General features: G+C 37.8%; 1 protein-coding gene across 30 annotated transcripts in view; it reads left to right on the top strand.

Annotated features, from left to right (window-relative positions):
* KANSL1L (KAT8 regulatory NSL complex subunit 1 like) overlaps positions 1 to 17,872 on the top strand; it is a 579,301-nt gene that overhangs the window by 514,307 nt on the left and 47,122 nt on the right. For 2 of the 30 annotated variants that reach the window (XR_014829250.1, XM_084998979.1), the window contains exon 7: positions 983 to 2,204. The exons of the other annotated variants lie outside the window; for them this stretch is intronic. The gene's annotated coding sequence lies outside the window, so the exon portion shown is untranslated. Of the gene's footprint in view, positions 1 to 982; positions 2,205 to 17,872 lie in introns of those variants that run through there. 30 annotated transcript variants of the gene reach the window in all.

The following is a 17,872-nucleotide window of genomic DNA, read 5'->3' as shown; positions in this document are numbered from 1 at the left end:
GGGGATTTGCTTAATTTTATTAAAGTATCATAATGTGATAATGTGATGATTGGCTTGAAAAATATAAACAAATTTAAAACTTTAAGCCAATGAAGGAAGAAACAAGCCTAATATTACTATTACTAGTAGATCATGCAATTTATCATATTCCAGTCATAGTGCTAAGTATTTCAGTACGTTACTTAGTCCTCAAATATGTAGTTATGAGGCATTATTGATTCCACCTTTAGATGCAAAAATTGAAGTTTAAGGAGATTAAGTAACTTGCCCAAGGTTATACAGCTAGTAAACAGTAAGTCTGATTCCAAAGCCTATGTTCTTACCCATTAGTACACCGATAACAACAAAAATAAACCCAGTCTTATGCTTGAAATGAGTAAAGAGATTATATTTGGGGCTTGGAGAAGGGTTTTTGTCTGGTTAGAGGTGTTAAGAAATGCATCATAAAAGATGGGCTTTGAAAAATAAACAGAATTTTGAAAGGGTTTGAGGAAGATAAAGAAAACACTTACTAATTGAAACAGAGATGGGAAAAAAGTGATGGAGAACAGCAAATGCCCCCACCTCTAACTTATCCCCCAAGTTTTTAAGATAGTTGTTATTTAATTCTAAATTTAATAAATGTCATTTCTCTCAGGAAGCTTTCTTTGATATCTCTTCTATGGGTATATATTGATGTAGTACCTGTGTTACAATAATAATCCATTATTTTATAATCATTAATTTTTCTGTCTTCTCATTACATTGTAAGTTTTTTAAGAACAGGGACTGTTTATTTCTGAACCTACAGGGCTTTGAACAGTAACTGTGCAATTGTATATTCTCAGTAGGTAATTATCTAATTGTGAAGAAATTGAGGTAGAATTCCTTGAACATAGGAAGATATTTAAAAGGCAATTGAGGAGTTCCCGTCATGGCTCAGTGGTTAACGAATCTGACTAGGAACCATGAGGTTGCGGGTTCGATCCCTGCCCTTGCTCAGTGGGTTAAGGATCTGGCGTCGCCGTGAGCTGAGATGTAGATCACAGATGCGGCTCGGATCCCATGTTGCTGTGGCTGTGGCATAGGGTGGTGGCTACAGCTCTGATTAGACTCCTAGCCTGGTAATCTCCATATACCATGGGAGCGGCCCTAGAAAAGCAAAAAGACAAAAAAAAAAAAAAGGCAATTGAGAATGAGAACTTATGAAAGAAAGTGTGTTTACTTGCTTTGTGAAAGGATCTAGAATAGTTATGTCCAATAGAACTTTCTGTAATGATGGAAGTGTTCTGTAACTATTTGCTGTCCAATGTTGTAGCTACTAAATTCATATAACTATTGAGCATATATGGCTAGTGCAGTTGAGGAACTGAATTTTTATTTTATTTTTATTAACTTTTATTTAAATGGATAAATTTGGATAATGACTACCAAATTGGATATGACAGGTCTAGACTCAGACTTACCAAGATAGCAGTAAGAACACTTGCATCTCATTCTTGGTTTTCTAATACCATTCCTTACTGAAAGGAAACAGGGATTTTTGGAGAAATGGCTGGTCTCCAGGGTTGGGGAAGAGAGGTTATAAGATGGACCTGGAACATCTTATTGTTACCAGAAGGCAAGGAATATTTTTTTTTAAAGTGATGGGCTGTGTCAAAAAACAAAACAAAACAAAACCAAGAGCTTATTTCAAGAGGCTCCCACTGCCCAAATCTGGAGCTGTTTGAGCATCGAAATTAGGACAGTAATGAACCTGCTGAAAAAATAGGAAGCCACGAATCCGTCCTGATGAGAGAGCGAGAGAGAGGTAAAAGGGGGAAAGGGAAGACTTCCATAGAGTAAGATACTGATCGACACATGAGCAGTGAAATTAGAGAATCATTGCAATAATCATAGTAAAGATAGTAAAGGGTAAGAATCATTCAGTGGATGAAAAATCTGGGTCAAGATTGAGGAAAATTTTGATGAGGATCAGAATATTTATATTATCTTAACTGTATGGTAAAGAACCAGATAATAATCTTGCCTGAGTGATCAAAATTAATGTAGCCTGTGGGATGGTTAGCATCGCTATGTAATATTCTGACCAGGGTTGAGTTTCTGAGTTTAATCTTGAAACATTAGACAAAGTTGGCATCAGAAACTTGCTATTAAAAAATGACAACTAGCCTGTAGTCTCAAAAAAAAAAAAAAAAAAAAAAAAAAAGGTCAGTGTCATAAAAGCCAAAAAAGGGCTGAGGAACTGTTTCAGATTAAAAAAGAGACTAAGGAGTTCCTGTCATGGCACAGCGGAAACGAATCCGACTAGGACCCATGAGGTTGCAGGTTTGATCTCTGGCCTTGCTCAGTGGGTTAAGGATCTGGTGTTGCTGTGAGCTGTGGTGTAGGTCGCAGACCAGCTCGGATTTAGTGTTGCTCTGTCTGTGGCGTAGGCCGGCAGCCACAGCTCCGATTTGACCCCTAGCCTGGGAATCTCCATATGCCACAGGTGCAGCCCTAAAAAAGTCAAAAAAAAAAAAAAAAAAGAAAAAGAAAAGAAAAAGAGACTAAGATATATGACAACTGAATGAATATGTGATCCAGATCACAGTTCTTTGGGAGGGAAAAATTTATTGGAACAACTGAGAAAACTGGGCTATTATATAAAAATATTATATCAATGTTGAATTTCCTGATATGATATTTTGAAGTAATATAAGAAAATATCCTTATTTTAGGAAATATACATTGCTATATTAGGGGATAAAATGGCTAACTCATCCATTTTATGTAATAAATTAAGTCCTGTGCATCTAGAATGGTAGTAGCCATGTAACATCTTTGGCAGTATTGAGAAATAATTATTTAGATCATTTTGTGTAATGCTTAACTCTGTAGTAGGCTACTGGTTGAGAAAAACTTATATAAAGGCAATGGGGGGGGGAGTCTTTGGTTACTAGGTAACATAGACAGCTGGCTGATCAATATTCTCATTGCAACAACTATGTGTATAAATTACAAAAAAACCATCATACTATTAATTTGGGGATTTTTGGTTTCAGTGCCAACATGTAAAGAGCTTGGAAGTTGTCACTTCTTTTCTTACAGCAAGAAAAAGGTGAACAAACTGAAAATCATTACCTTTTCATGAACTCATCAGAGAACTGAAGTTGCAGAGTAAACTGCCACCCCAAAATGTGGAGAGACAGGCATATCTAGAGAGTCACAGCCAAGATCTGCTTAGCTAGAGCAGAAGCCACAGCAATCATAAACTAACTGGTAGGAACACTTAAATGCTAATTTTGATGAATTGCTTGTGTTGAGTGTGGATTAGCTTGAGAGCATAAAACCCCTAAGAATCATAGTCTTGGGAAGCCCTACTTGTCACACTTTCATGGATTTTGCCTCTAGGCACCCCTTTGGGTTCTCACAATGAAGAGCCAAAAAGGATCCCCAGTGACTTTGGTATACAGGGAAAAAGTAACCTCTGTAAAATAAGTACAGAGCATTGTTTATTACAAAGCTTACTCTTCAGGAAAAAAAAAAAAAACAAAAAACAACCAACCAACTTCCAGAGCCTTATTCTACCTGGGAGAAGAGCCTTTCTCTGACTGCTGCCCTCTATAGCTTTTCTGTCTCAGTTAAGAGAGAATGGGGGTGGAAAATAAGAACCGCTTGTTAAAGTCACAGACCAGGGACACAGAACCACCAAAAGATGAGATTTAATCATGAGTCTATAGTAGGTTATGCTCCTATAGTAGATGTGCTTTTCTTCCCCCACACTTTATCACTGCACCCACAGGACTCCAGTACAGTTACAGTGGGTTACAGCTGCAAAGCATAGACTCTCTGTGAGGAGAACTATTTAACCAGGGAGACAAAAACAAGGACACTGGAGGAATTCGAGGCCTCCAGTACCTACAACTATAGCTGACATTAAACACAGTCCCACTCAGACTCAGATTACTGTAACACCTCACCTCCCAGCAAAGGCCTATTTACCTCAGGTCCTATGACCTTGTGTTCAGCTTTCCACAAAAAATGATAAGGCACTTGAGGAAAAACAAACTCTGAAAAGAGAAATCATCAACCAGGCTCAAATATGACAAAGATTTTAGAATTCTTTTAAATAACTAATATGTTAAAGTCTTAACAGATAGATAGATAAAGTAGAAAACATGCAAGAACAGTTCCCAGGCCAGGGATCAAATTGGATCTGTAGCTGCTGGCCTATGCCACAATCGCAGCAATGCCAGATCTGAGCCACATCTGCGACCTACACCCCGGCTTATGGCAACGCCCAATCCTTAACCCACTGAGCAGGGCCAGGGATCGAACTAGTCAGGTTTGTCAGGTTTGTTAGTGCTGAGCCACAATGGGAACTCTGAGAGATGGAAACTCTTAAAAAGAATCAAAAATAGACGGTAGAAATAAAAAAAAAACTATAACCTAAGTGGGCCATTCCTTTCTTGGGCACATCAGTAGACTGAACATAGCTGAGGAAACATCAGCAAGATTAAATAGATCAATAGAAACTTCACAAACTGAAATGCAAACAGAAAAAGGAATGAATAAAACAGAACAGCACACCTTAGAATTTGGGTGCAATTTCAGATGGTGTATCAGATGTGTGATTGGAATACCAAGAGGAGAAAGAACAGAGTGGAAAAAATATTTGAAGTAATAATACAAGAGAATAATGACAAGCAGCAGACCACACATTCAGGAAACTCAAGTGGGATAAATGCCAAAAAAAAAATAATATACTTAGGCATAATATATTTAAATTGCAGAAGACCAAAGATGGAGAAAATCTTGAAAAAAGCAGAGACAAAAACAACTATAGAAAAACAAGGATAAGAATTACAAATAAGTTCTCATCAGATACCATGCAAGCAAAAAGAGTGAAATGAAATATTTAAAGTGTTGAAAGAAAAAAATAATTATACTGGACAAAATTGTCTGTTTCTCCCTCTACCCCACCCCCACCAAACTATCTCCTGGTACCTATGAATGTGACCGTTATGAGTTGAATTGTGTTCCCAAGAACTTGTATATTAAAGTTCTGACCTCTACTACCTCAAAATGTGAACGTATTTAGACCTAAGATTGTTGCACATGTAATTAGTAAGGTGATTAGGGTAGATTCTAATCCAGTATGGCTGGTTGTCTTATAAAAAGGGAAAGTTGAACACAAGTATATACATATAGGGTGAACACTATGGGAAAATGAAGACTGAGATCAGAGTTATTCTTCTACAGACCAAGGAACTCCTAAGATTGGAGCAAAAACCAGAAGCTAGGAGGGATGAAACAACTTCCTCACAGGCTGCAGAAGAAACCAATCTTATAGAAACACTGATCTGACTCCTAGCCTTCAAAACTATGAAACAGTAAATTTTTTGTTGTTTAAACCACTCAGTTGTGGTACTTTGTTATGACAGACCTAGCAAACTAATACAGTGACCTTATTTGGAAGTAGGGTCTTTGAAGATATAATTAAGTTGAAGATCTTGAGATAAAATCATTTGGGGTTTAGGATGGGCCTTAAATCCTGTGACTGTCAGGAAAGAGAGATTTGAGGCACAGTGATACAAGGAAGAAGGCTTTGTGAGAACAGAAGCAGAAATTGGAGTTCTCCTAGTAATAAGCCGAGGAATAGTACCAGGAGCCACCAGAAGCATAAAGATACAAGAAACAGTTCTCCCTTAGAGCCTTCAAAGAAAGCTCTAATAGAGCTTTTCTAATAAAGAAAGCCCTGCTAATACATGTTTTGGACTTTGAGCCCCCAGAGCTATGAAGAAATTGATTTCTGTGATTTTAAACCAATTTATGTTTGTTATGGCAGCCCTAAGAAAGTAATATGGAGTTTGGCACCAGGAAGTATGATACTGATTTAACAGATACTTAAAATTGTGGAAGTGACTTTAGAATTGGGGAATTGGATAGAGGCTGGAAGAATTTTGAGGTGTGTGATAAAATAGCCCAGGTTCTGATAAAAGCTCAGAAGAATAGAGGCTAGAAGACAAAGGTGCTATTATTTTAGAAAGTACGTATATTATCATGAACAGAATGTTACTAAAAAGAAACACTAATGTTAAAGGCGACTCTGGTAAGATTTCAGAAGGAAATGTTGTTAGAAACTGGAAGAAAAGTGATCCTTGTTAGTAACTAGTAGAAAAGTTGGCTGAACAATATAATACTGTTGAGTGGAAAATAGAATTTGTAAGCATTGAACTTTTGGATATCTAGCTGAGGAAATTATCAAGCAAAATGTGGAATTTGCAGTCTGGTTTCTCCTTACTGTCTATATTAAAACATGAGAGGAAATAAATTGAGGAAGGAATTGTTAAACAAAAGGAGCCAGAACTTGATAATTTGGGAAATTCTTATCCTGCTGCAAAAAATTATATAGCATGCTCTGAAGAGAATCCAAGAGTGTGGCTGGACAAATTTTTTGTTGGAGAGATTAGTTATATGACTCAGAGATCCAATCAGCTATCTTAGCTAAAGCTAGGACATAGAGTTGGGATTATCCAGAAAGTATCTAGGGAGAACTCTCTCGTCTAATGATACAGATCCTCTTGATAGACAGGGAGGGCCCACCAGCTTTTTGAGAATGTTATTTCAACAGAAATACTACCAGCTTAGACTGAAAGGGGCAGAAACAGAGCAGAATGAGAGAAAGTTGTTGGATTCTCAAATGTTAACAGGCAGGAAAAAGACTGATAGATCTATTCAGCTACAAACATGTTCTAGCCTTCAAGAAAAAGGAAGGTGAATCATAGACCTAAATGTGAAAGGAGAACAATAAAGCTAGAAGAAAACATTGGCGAGTATCTTCTTGCCTTTGGGGGTAGTCGACTTCCGAAACAGAATACAAACAAAACTAATTATAAAATAAAAGTTGTTAATTTGGGCTTTATTAAAGTTATGAACCTATTTCCATTAAAGACAGCATTAAGAGGATTTCCCATCATGGCTCAGCAGTCAATGAACCCAACCAGTATCCATGAGGATGAGGATTCCATCCCTGGCATCACTCAGTGTGTTAAGGATCCAGCGTTGCTGTGAGCTGTGGTGTAGGTTGCAGACACAGCTTGGGATCCTGCTGTGGCTGTGGCATAGGATGGCAGCTACAGATCAGATTTGACCCCTAGCCTGGGAACCTCCATATGCCACAGGTGAGACCGTAAAAACACAAAAAGACGAAAAGATTAAAAAAAAAAAACAACAACAAAAAAAACCCCAGCATTAGAAAGTCAAAGTATATAGGTTTTGTTTTTTTGGGGGGTTTTTTTTTGGTCTTTTTAGGGCCACACCCGTGGCACATGGAGGTTCCTAGGCTAGGGTTCCAATTGGACCTGTAGCCACCGGCCTATGCCACAGCCACAGCAATGCCAGATCCTTAACCCATTGAGCAAGGCTAGGGATCACGTCCTCATGGATGCTAGTTGGGTTCATTAACCATTGAGCCACGACGGGAACTCCTCAAAGAATATACTTAAAGAAGATTTATTCTTCACTAAGTATATATTTATTGTATATTGTGTGCGTATACTGAAATACTTTTGTATCCTGAATATGTATATATTCCTTAAAAAACAAAAAAGCAAACCATCCAATTAAAAATAGATATAACACAGACTTGTACACTTTAAAATGTTTAAAATAGTAAATGTTTTGTGTGTTTTACTGCAGTAAGAATGTCTTTTAAATTAAAAAAAATAGGCACAAGATTTGAACAGATCTTTTTCATAAATGAGGATATCCAAATGGCTAATAAATATATGAAGATGTTTTTCACATTATTATTCATAAGGAAATGCAGTTAAACCTACAATAAGCAGTTCCCTTTGTGGCTCAGCGGAAACAAATCCGACTAGTATCCATGAGGACATGGGTCCAATCCCTGGCCTTGCTCAGTGGATTGGGGATCCAGCGTTGCTGTGAGCTGTCATGTAGGTTGCAGATGTGGCTGGAATTACTGTGGCTATGGGATAGGCCAGCAGCTGCAGCTCTGGGAACTTTCATATGCCATGGATGCGGCCCCCCCTCCCCCCAAAAAAAAGTTTTATAAGAATTATTACGACAGGTTTACTTATTAAAAGTCACAAACATAAGGCAAGCTAAATGTCTGTCAGCAAAAGTATTGTGGTATATAATATAGCAGTAAAAGTGATAGAGTACTGGAGATCCCCAGTGGCTTAGCAGGTTAAGGATCTGGCATTGTCACTGCTGTGGCTCTGGTCACTGCTGTAGCACAGGTTTGATTCCTGACATTGGAACTTCTGCATGCCACAGGTGTAGCCAAAAAAAGTGACAGACTTACTGATATGCTAACTTAGACATATCTCCTAGACATTCTGTTGAGGGAAAGAAAAGAGTATATTCTCTGTGATAAAAGTTGCTAGTGATAGAAATTACAGTTATGGTTACTTCAGTGCAAGGGATAGGAATTGACCAGGAAAGGGTGCAACCAAGATTTCTGGGTTGTTGGAACTGCTTTGTATCTTGGTCATGGCGATGGTGGTTACCATGTATGTAGATATGCAGATTCATCATGTTCTAGATCTTCTTCACAATAGAAATGGAATGGGTACATGCTACCTATCATTTTATTTTGGTAATTTTTTTTTTTTACACATAATAAGACTTCCCAAAATTTAGTGTTTTAAGAACAATTTATTATTGTCTTTCATGATTCTGTGAATTACCTGAGCAGATCTTCTTCCAGTCTGGCCTAAGATACCTTACACAGTTGCAATAAGATGGTAACTGGGGAGTTCCCATCCTGGCTCTGTTGTAATAAATCCAACTAATATCCATGAGGATGCTGGTTCAATCGCTGGCCTCGCTTGGTGGGTTGAGCATCTAGTGTTGCTGTGAACTATAGTGTAGGTCGCAGATATGGCTCGGATCCGGAGTTGCTGTGGCCATGGCTGTGGCTGGCAACTGCAGCTCAGATTTGACCACTAGCCTGGGAACATCCATATGCCGTGGGTGCTGCCCTAAAACACACACACAGACACACACACACACACAATCTGGAGTCCTGAATGGGCTAGAATACTTGGATTTCATTCTCTCTCCAAGTAGTCTCAGGGTTGTTCCGTGAAGCCTCTTGACATTGTTTCTTACATGGTGGACCAGACTCTCCAAAAGGCAAATATGATAGCAGCCAGTGCTTCTTAAGACTTAGGTTGAAAGAATGAGTGCAGTGCTTTTCTGTGGAATTTATTGGTTAAAGTGAATCTGTGTAGGATTTAATGTGGGAGGGATTATTCAAGATCAAGAATACTGGAAGATGTGATTCATTGAGAGCCATTGGTGGAGACTAACTATCACAGTCCATTCTCTGATTCCCAATTACTGCATCTCATGTAAAAACTGAAACTTTCCCTTGAAGATCCCTAGTTTCTCATCACATTACCCATTAGGTTTAGGCTCAGAGTCCTGAATTTCATCATCTTAAATCATGTCCAGTTACCTGAACTGAGACTTTTTAATGTGTGGCTCCATGGTTTCTCTGAATGGAAAGATTCTTGAATTAATATTATTAGCTTTTTGCTTTATATGTACTCAACATACAATAGTGAGACAAGGATAACTCAGGGGGAAATGGGAGGACTCTAGTAGTTCTGAAATACACAATTAAGCATATGTTTGTTATGGTGGGCCTATTCCTCTGGACTCTTGGCTGTGGCTCTGCCTTGTGGAGTCTTGCCTGCATTCTCTGGCTGCATTACCTTTTCATAAAAAAATTGTTTTTTTTTTTTTTTAAATAATGTGTTGGTCCATCATGGTTCCTGCCTGTAAAAGGCTGAAGACCCTTTAAACAAAAGTCATATCTGTATAGCTCTTCAACACAAACCCTTCTTGATTTTGAACTTTACATGAGGCTGCTATGGGATAATACTCTTAAGATATTTAATGGCACTTTTTTGTAGCAGAGAAAATCTAAAATCAAGATTCTTAGAAGCCCTCTTGTCTAGTTGAGAGGATCTACAAGCATATCTCAAACCTTTATAGTCTTTTTTAAAATTCCTTAAAAGTTTTATTGAAGTGTAGTTGATTCACAATGTTATAATAATTTCTGCTGTACAATAAACCAATTCAGTTATACATATACAGATATTCATTTTCTGCAGATTCTTTTCCTATATAGTTTATTATAGAATATTGGGTAGAGTTCTCTGTGCTATACAGTAGGTCCCCATTCCATATATAAGACTGTACATATGCCAATCCTAGACGCCCCCCCCAACATAAAGTCTTGAGAAAAAGGTGGTTAGTAAATGGGAGAAATGGGTAACTTATTTTTTGAGAAACTATTACATGCCAAGTATGTAATTCTCACCATGAACCCATGGGATAAACTCACAAATCTCGATTTCCTTAGTGATTGTAGAAACCGAGACTCATATGAGTAGGTTAAATCGTTACTATGATCACATCAAAGAAGAGGCTGATAGTTTAGCTTTTTTAAGATTTTTTTTCCGTTATAGTTGATTTGCAGTGTTCTGTCAATTTCTGCTGTACAGCAAAGTGACCCAGTCATATGTATGTGTGTGTGTGTGTATATATATATATACACACACACATATATGTGCTTTTTCTCACATTATGTTCCATCACGAGTGACTAGATATAGTTCCCAGTACTATACAGCAGGATCTCATTGCTTATCCATTCCAAATGCCACAGTTTACATCTATTAACCCCAAACTTCTAGTCCATCCCACTCCCTCCTTCTCCCCCTCGGCAACCACAAGTCTGTTCTCCCACGTCCACGGTTCTTTTCTGTGGAAAGGTTCATTTGTGCCATATATTAGATTCCAGATATGAGTGATATTATATGTTATTTGTCTTTCTCTTTACTTCACTTAGTATGAGAATCTCTCATTCCATCCGTGTTGATGCAAATGGCATTACTTTGTTCTTTTTTATGGCTGAGTAGTATTCCATTGTGTATATATACCACATCTTCTTAATCCATTCATCTGTTGATGGACATTTAGGTTGTTTCCATGTCTTGGCTATTGTGAATAGTGCTGCAATGAACAGATGGGTGCATGTATCTTTTTCAAGGAAAGTTTTGTCTGGATAGATGGCCAAGAGAGGGATTGCTGAGTCATGTGGTAGTTCTATATTTAGTCTAATGATGTACCTCCATACTGTTTTCCACAGTAGTTGTACCAATTTACATTTCCACCAACAGTGCAGGAGAGTTCCCTTTTCTCCACACCCTCTCCAGCATTAGTTATTTGTACTCTTGTTAATGATGGCCATTCTGACAGGTGTGAGGTGGTACCTCATAGTAGTTTTGACTTACATTTCTCTAATGATCAGTGATGTTGAGCATTTTTTCATGTCTTTGTTGGCTATCTGTATATCTTCTTTGGAGAAATGTCCATTCAGGTCTTTTGCTCATTTTTTAATTGGGTCATTGGCTTTTTTGCTGTTGAGTTGTATAAGTTGTTTGTATATTTTAGATATTAAGCCCTTGTTAAGTGCATCATTTGAAACTATTTTCTCCCTTTCCTTAGGTTGTCTTTTTGTTTTTTGTTTTTTTTCTTATGGTTTCCTTTGCTATGGAAAAGCTTGTTAGTTTGGTGAGGTCCCATTGGTTTATGTTTGCTTTTATTTATTTATTTATTTTGTCTTTTTGCTGTTTCTTGGGCCGCTCCCATGGCATATGGAAGTTCCCAGGCTAGGGGTCAAATTGGAGCCATCGCCTACGCCAGAGCCATAGCAATGGGGGATCTGAGCCGAGTCTGCAACCTACACCACAGCTCACGGCAACGCCGGATCCTTAACTCACTGAGCAAGGACAGGGATTGAACCTGCAACCTCATGGTTCCTAGTTGGATTTGTTAACCACTGTGCCACAGTGGGAACTCCTGCTTTTATTTCTGTTGCTTTGGGAGACTGACCTGAGAAAACATTTGTCAGGTTGATATCAGAGATTATTTTGCCTATATTCTCTTCTAGGAGTTTGATGTTGTCTTGTCTTACATTTAAGTCTTTAAGCCATTTTGAGTTTATTTTTGAGCATGGTGTGAGGGTGTGTTCCAGTTTTATCGATTTACATGTGGCTGTCCAGTTTTCCCAGCATTGCTTGCTAAAAAGACTGTGTTTTTCCCATTTTATATTCATGCCTCCTTTGTCAAAGATTAATTGACTGTAGGTGTCTGAGTTTATTTCTAAGGTTCTATATTCTGTTCCATTGGTCTGTATGTCTGTTTTGGTACCAGTACCACACTGTTTTGATTACTGTAGTTTTGTAACATTGCCTGAAGTCTGGGAGAGTTATGCCTTCTGCTTGGATTTTTTTTTTCCCCTTTTGTCTTTTTGGGACCACACACGCAGAATATGGAGGTTCCCAGGCTAGGGTTCTAATCGGATCTATTGCTGCCGGCCTATGCCAGAGCCATAGCAACACCAGATCCAAGCCACATCTGCAACCCACCTCACAGCTCATGGCAACACTGGATCTTTAACCCACTGAACAAGGCCAGGAATCGAACCTGCAACCTCATGGTTCCTTGTCAGATTTGTTTCCACTGCATCAAGATAGGAACTCCTTGCTGGTTTTTATTCCTCAGGATTGCTTTGGGTCTTTTGTGTTTCCATATAAATGTTTGGATTGTTCTAGTTCTGTGAAAAATATCGTGGGTGATTTGATAGGGATTACTTTGAACCTATAGTTTGCTTAGGGTAGTATGGCCATTTTACAATATTAATTCTTCCCTTCTAGGAGCATGGAATAACTTTCCATTTCTTTGAATCCTCTTTAGTTTCCTTGATGAATGTTTTATAGTTCTCAGCATGTAAGTCATTCACTTCCTTAGTCAGGTTTATTCCTAGGTATTTAAATTTTTTTGGTGCAATTTTAAAAGGTCTTGTATTTTTATATTTCTTTTCTAATACTTCTTTCAGAAATTCAACCAATTTCTGAATGTTAATCTTGTATCCTGCTACTTTGCTGAATTTGTTGATCAGTTCAAATAGTTTTTGTGTGACATCCTTATGGTTTTCAGTATATTGTATCATGTCATCTGCATACAGTGGAATTTTTATCTCTTCTCTTCGAATTTGGATACATTTTATTTCTTTCATTTGTTGAATTGTTGTGGTTAAGACTTCCAATACTGTGTTGAATAAAAGTGGTGAGGGGGGCATCCTTGTCTTGTTGCATATTTTAGCAGGAAGGCTTTCAACTTTTCTCCATTGAGTATTATATTGGCTTTGGGTTAAGGTCTTAGTAAAGGGTTTTCCAGTCTTACCATAAGTTTTTGACACTGAGGCCACAGTTTTATTGGCAGTTCCCTGGATTTGATCTTTGTACTAATGTCATTTCTCACTATGTGAACCTTTCTCACTATACCAACCTGAGTGGCTGCAAATAAGAAAGTCTTTATTTCTGAATACAGCAAGTCTTGATTCTGTGTTTCCTTTGAATTCTGCTTGAAAAATTTTTACCTCCTTTGGAAGCTCTTTACCCATAATTTATCATAGATAATTAAGTGAACCAATGGGCACTTTAAATATTTTGCCTAGGGGTTCACATTGTGGCTCAACAGGTTAAGAATTCCACTCATATCCATGAGGATGCAGGTTCGCTCCCTCGCCTAACTCAGGGGGTTAAGGATCCAGTGTTGCTGCAAGCTATGGATACGGCTTGGATCTGATGTTGCCATGGCTGTGGCATAGGCCAGCAGCTGCAACTCTGATTTGACCCCCTACCCTGGGAACTTCCAAATGCTGCAGGCAGGTGAGGGCCTTAAAACGAAACAAAAAACATTCTGCCTAGAAATCTCCTTAACCAGATCTATGAATTCATTATGTGACATTTTTATCCTTCACATTTCTACAGGCAGTCGTCATTCTACTTGTTCTGCCAGAGCAATAAAATAAAAGAAATAGAGGTAAAAGGATTGGAATAATTATTTAGAATCATTAGTTGCAGAGATTATTATCTTTTTGCTAGGCAAAATTAATAAAAAATCATAAATTAGAATCCATTTTCACCTGATTTTGCCCTTTTTACAGTATTGATCTCTAATGAGAGTGTCAAATAATAGCTAATATTTTTTAAGCAATTATGTGCCAGGTACTCTTTCAGCTTATGAATACTTTATGTGTATTTCTTACTTAATATTCATACCCTATTTTATATGGGGAAACTATAGCACAAAGTGGGATGAAAAGATGCACTATTGATATAAATGTAAGTACGAATTTATAGTTTTCTTTTAAGTATTATTGTTGAGTCTTAACACTGCTTCTTTGCTGACCTTGAGTAAAACATCTGATTTGAATGTTGTGTGAATTGTTTCAGACTGTTTCACCCTATGATATCTCAGCCCATAGCAACAGTTGTTAAAACTTAAAACTATTTTAATTTTTTTGGCTTTCTTCTAGCCAGGTCATATCTTTTGCTGCCTCATTCTTTACTATTTATACATACCTTACTTACTCATTACTAAAATATTTTTTCTTGGAGAGTCTGTGCCTTTTTATGCTTTTTATAATATTGCTTAATCTACCTAAGTATAGAGTTATCTTTAGAATCAGGAAAATGCATTGGCAGCCATAGATAAGATGTGAATGTTTTTTTCAGAATGATACTCTAAGTCTTGGGAGTTCCCGTCATGGCTCAGCGGTAATGAATCCGACTAGTATTCATGAGAACGCGGTTAGATCTCTGGCCTTGCTCAGTGGGTTAAGGATCTGGCACTGCCATGAGCTGTGGTGTAGGTCACAGATATGGCTCAGATCCCGAGTTGCTGTGGCTGTGGTGTAGGCCAGCAGCTACAGCTCCAATTTGACCCCTAGCATGGGAACTTCCATATGCCGCAGGTGTGGCTCTAAAAAGCCAAAAAGAAACCATCAAAAATCTCTAAGTCTTAAAATGTAAATGTGGCTAGTAGGTTTTTTTTAAGTGCATTTTCATTTGCAGTTAAGAATTAAAAATGTATATTTGGCTGTAATATACTTATTCAGCTCTTGCTTGATAAGACTATTAATCATCATGCAGCCTTGGGCACTACCCTGTTGATGTCTCAGCTTAGATATGGAAGCCACTCTGACTACCTACTGGCAGGGGAGTTTTCTATCCTGCTGGAAAAGAGGACAGAGGCTTCTGGCATCCAAGGTCAGAATTCCGGATACAGTTTTCTAGAGACACGGGTTATGGGTAATTGGACATGCCCAATTAGGATGCTAAACGTAATAGCAATTCTATTTTAAGTTAGAGAAGTGATTTTTATTTTACTATAAGTTTTTTGGATAATAAATAGAAGTGTTTGAGCAAGAATAAGCCAAGAAATTTTTTCAGTCAGATTAGACTGTTAAATATTTTATATGAAATTGGTAAAAGTATAGATGTTTTGGCTGGGGGGTGGGGAAAGGAAATGGGAAAAAGCCCAGAGTTTCATTTGGTCATGCTCCCAACCACCTTCCTCTATATGGGGGTAGTTATCGTGACTGTTTCTTCCCTATTAATACTTGTAGCCCTTGAGTATAAGTTGTAAGTCACTGTACAATAAATATCAAGACTTGACCAAAGCAAAATTTTTACATAAATGAAACTTGATTTGCAGGACCCTCACATGCCTTTTATTGTCCTTCTTCCCTCATGGTGTCTCCCATCCCCTCTGGTGTCTAGTGTTCTTATGCAAGCTTCCTCTTTTCCCATAGTATTCTTTAAGGTATAGTATTTTTTTCTTTTCCTCTCCTTGCTTTTATGTAAATGTAACAACCTGTGTTGTCTCTAGGAGACCCTGCTAATCCCTGGAAAACTGTGCACCAATGATACTGTCATTCTGAAGAATGCTATTTGCATTTTGTAAAGTCCTTCAGAAATAATAAATTATATATAAAAGAGTCACACTAGGACTATGGAATGCTGGGCAGATGGGAAACTATTTTGAGCAGGAAGATTTTTTCATTCATAAATTTTAGCATGTAATCCAAGAGCCGTTTTATATATATTTATGATAGTAGTTGTAGTAGAGCTCACATATTTATAAGCTAAAGTGAAATTGGAGTTCCCATCATGGCTCAGCAGAAATGAATCTGACCAGTGTCCATGAGGATGCAGGTTTGATCCCTGGCCTTGCTCAGTGGGTTAAGGATCCAGTGTTGCTGTGAGCTGTGGTGTACGTCGCAGACATGGCTTGGATCTGGCGTTGCTGTGGCTCTGGTATAGGTCAGCAGCTACAGCTCCAATTCAACCACTAGCCTGGGAACTTCCATTTGCTGTGAGTATGGCCCTAAAAAGACTAAAAAATAAATAATAAAGTAAAATTTACAATTAAGAATAAATATTATAACCCTTATGAAATAAGGTAGGTCTATTCCTGTTTTAAACTCTTTTCTTCTGTATTCTTTATGTATCTCCCAAGACAGAATTGCAAATGTAGTATTTCTTGGTATTTGATAGTTAATCTCATCATTTTTATTTCATAGATTACTACTGCTACTATTATTATTATTGTTATTATCTTTTTAGCACTGCGCACAAGGCACATATATGGAAATTCCCATACTAGGAGTCAAATTGGAGCCGCAACTGCTGGCCTATGCCACAGCCACAGCAATGCCAGATCTGAGCTTCCTCTGTGACCTATATCACAGCTCTCGGCAACGCCAGATCCTTAACCCACTGAGTGAGGTCAGGGATCTGACTTATGTCCTCATGGATATTAGTTGGCTTCCTTACCACTGAGCCATGACGGGAACTCTTCTATTGTTTATTTTTTTGTGCTCTTTCGGTCATATTTAAGATTCCATTGCTTAACCTGAGGTAATAAAGACTTATACCCCGGATTTCTTCTAAGATACTTAAAATTTTAAGCTCTTAAATTTAGGTCTTTGATCCATTTTGAATTAATTTTTATATATGGTGTTAGGTGGGAGTTCAACTTTATTCTTTTGTTTCCTAATTATAGATAATTCAGTTATCCCAGCATCATTTTTAAAATGAATTTTATTACATTTATAGTTGTACAGTCATCATCACGACCCAGTTTTATAGCACGTCCATCCCAAACCCCCAGCACACCCCTCCACCCCCCCAACCTGTCTCATTTGGAAACCATAAGGTTTTCAAAGTCTATGAGTTCATATCTGTTGTGCAAAGTTTGCTGTATCCTTTTTTTAGATTCCACATGTAAGTGATAGCATTTAATATTGGTGTGTCATTGTCTGACTGACTTTACTTAGTGTGATAATTTCTAGGTTCATCCATGTTGCTGCAAATGCTGTTACATCATTCCTTTTAATGACTGAGTAATATTCCATTGTGTATATGTACCACATCTTCTTGATCCACTCCTCTGTCGATGGACATTTAGGTTGTTTCCATGTCTTGGCTATTGAAAAGAGTGCTGCAATGAACATTGGAGTACATGTGTCTTTTCGAGTCACGGTTTTCTCTGGATAGATGCCCAGGAGTGGGATTGCTGGATCAAATGGTAGTCCTATTTTTAGTTTTCAGAGGACTCTCCATACTGTTGTCCACAGTGGTTGCACCAATTTACAATCCCACCAATAGTATAATAGGGTTCCTTTTTCTCCATACCCTCTCCAGCATTTATTGGTTGTAGACTTTTTGATGATGGCCATTCTGGCTGCTGTAAGGTGGTACCTCAGAGTGGTTTTGCTTTGCATTTCTCTAATAATGAGTGATATTGAACATCTTTTCATGTGTTTTTTGGCCATCTGTATATCTTCTTTGGAGAATTGTCTGTTTAGATCTTCTGCCCATTTTTTGATGGGGTTGTTTGTTTTTTGGTGTTGAGTGGTAAGAGGTATTTATAAATTTTGGAGATTAATCCCTTGTCAGTCGATTCATTTGCAAAGATTTTCTCCCATTCTGTGGGTTGTCTTCTCATTTTGTTTA

The sequence above is a fragment of the Sus scrofa genome, chromosome 15 (genome assembly GCF_054392235.1).
Source record: "Sus scrofa isolate SSC_HxYL_T2T_F1_AM1 chromosome 15, Sscrofa_HxYL_maternal_Yorkshire_Landrace_v2.0, whole genome shotgun sequence".
Classification (NCBI taxonomy): Eukaryota; Metazoa; Chordata; class Mammalia; order Artiodactyla; family Suidae; genus Sus; species Sus scrofa.
Note: the sequence above shows the minus strand (reverse complement) of the source record. Positions and strands in the feature narration are given on the sequence as shown.